Below are 2,340 nucleotides of genomic sequence, written 5' to 3'. Positions count from 1 at the left end.
TGATTTATGTTTGCTTGCACTTTCACATGATAGTCGTGTGGGCTTGCTCCATTCATTTCAACAATTTTTGAGGTAAGGGTAATCCTCCTGAATTATGAATACAGTTTCTTTCAGCACAAAAGAATTCAATCATGAAATCTGTACTAATACTTCTCTCTTCTTAAACACTGGAAATAAATCAATAGAAGTAACTGGTAAATTAGCAATGCCTTGTTATGGCTTCATTTACTTTTGATGCTTATGTTTCTTTCTCATTGGACAAGATGTTATTATGACTTTGAGATTCCTTTTTAATTAAGCTCCACATTATGTCAGACCTCCCATGTTGCAGCTCGGTATGGAGAAACAACATTCCTTTACCATATTGTTGCAAAATGGAACGCTGACCCAGATACCCCTGATAACGATGGCAGAAGCCCTTTGCACTGGTAGTTGATTTATCTTTCCGTAGGGTTCCGCCAGTATTTCATTCTGATGATACTTTCATTTTCTTTCTCCTATGGTTTTCTGGATGTGCAAATATTTATCTTTTGCTACTATTAAAAAAGCCTTTCAAACATTTTCAATGTATAAGACTTGCAGAAGCACATAATTTTCGGTTGTTTACCGATGGGAGCATGAGAATTTTCCGTCAGGTTAACATATTGAAAGTTTAAAAGAAATTTGAATTATATTCATCTGAGCGTCAAAGGAGATATTCCACACTTGGCGACCATAACAACCATAGGAACATCTATATCATAAATTTATGCCTGTAAAGTCTTCAACATCTCCTTTTTATATTCTAAGCTTCCTGTAAAAGGAAAAGAAATTACCTCATCATGGTTAAGAAGTATCCTTATGTTCAAGGCAATGCTAGAAGGTTGTTTGACAGACGTTGTGATGGAAATAGCCCGCTTGGTAGACTATCAAAATTAGGACTTGCACCTGCATTGTGGTGTGTAATTATTTCACTGCTTGTTACCTACGTACATTCTGTGCTCACAGGTATGTAGCCATTCCATATTTGTCTTTTTTGAAACATTAAACATTGTTTAATTAATACTTGTAATTTGCCTATCATCTCTTTGTTTTTGTTCAACATCTTATTTTCCGAAGTTGACGGCTGGGTTTGGACTTCTTGCTTGGTTTGGGGTTTTATTGGCAACTGTTGGACTCGCTATGTTTTATAGGTGCAGTAGGTATGTTTAAAATCTGCCTTTTTTCTGAAATCCTTTTAGAATCCGTATCATATTCTGTGTATCCAGTTGCATTCCTAAAATTGAGCAAAATGTCTGCTTACTTTATAGACAAGTATCTGAAACCTGTAAATTTATCCAGTATTTCCTTACACAAAAAAGTTCCAAAGTTTAGCCAAACCATACAAGTTGATTGTCCACCACCAATTTTGGTCATGCTTGAGCCTTTTTCATACTCCTAAAGATGCCACGAACGTGAAATATTAAAATCTTTCCCAATTAGTTTTTGTGTACTGATTTTATATTGAGCATCTTGCAAGCCTAGTGCTTATTATAGACAAAAACAAATTTATAATTGGGTCTTCTAAGCTCCAGGGGTCAATGTAGATGCTTAGACTATCAAAGTGGATGGTGCATGGGAGTTCTTTCCATTGCACATTTTCAGTCTCGAAACTGAGCTACTGACTAAATACTAGAGATAGGCAAAAAGGTTAGATGTTTTATTGCTGTTGTTGATATTTATGTGGGATGTATATTAGTTGATATATTATTAGGTCTGTGTTATTTTGTAATTGAAGCTGCTAGCAGGCAAACAGTCTGTTATTATGTTCGGAGAGGCAAATGATGTTATTGGCTACATGAAGGAGAATGATCGTAAGCCTAGTGATGTAACATACAAGACGGTCGAAAGCTAGCTCTACAGGTACAGGGGAAAGTTGATCTGCAGCAGTGATATAGGTACTATTTTCAATTCCTTGTTTGCATGTTTTATATGTCTTTGTAGTTTGTTCACCAGCTTTTTCTAACACAACGTTAGATATATATTTGAAACTGATGCCTTATATTGTGGCTTTGACGTTGTAATAAAAGAACGAGACAATAAAGAGTAGATTGGAGAGCAAATGGAAAACACAAGGTTTTATACGTGTGCACCAATTTTGTAAGATTTGAAAATAATTTCATTCATGACTCACCTTTTGTTACCTTATATATCTTGATTTATTTACTTAAAACTAAACTTGTGAATTTCCCAGTATTTACTTAAACTAAACTTGTGAATTTCCCAGTACTGGGTTCTAGATTTCAAAGATTAACTCAGAGTCGCGAATACTCATGATAATTAAATATAAACAACTTTTATAAAGTCATGCAATTCCATAAT

The 2,340-nt window shown here is 34.7% G+C and overlaps 1 long non-coding RNA gene across 1 annotated transcript; it reads left to right on the top strand.

Annotated features, from left to right (window-relative positions):
- LOC109837655 lies at positions 1 to 2,082 on the top strand. The gene is made up of 4 exons (XR_002246376.1): positions 1 to 72; positions 316 to 987; positions 1,099 to 1,181; positions 1,767 to 2,082. It is a non-coding gene; the product is annotated as an uncharacterized LOC109837655 (long non-coding RNA).

This window comes from Asparagus officinalis, chromosome 4 (genome assembly GCF_001876935.1).
Source record: "Asparagus officinalis chromosome 4, Aspof.V1, whole genome shotgun sequence".
NCBI classification, from domain to species: domain Eukaryota; kingdom Viridiplantae; phylum Streptophyta; class Magnoliopsida; order Asparagales; family Asparagaceae; genus Asparagus; species Asparagus officinalis.
The sequence above is the reverse complement of the archived record's forward strand: the minus strand, read 5'-3'. Positions and strand labels throughout refer to the sequence as shown.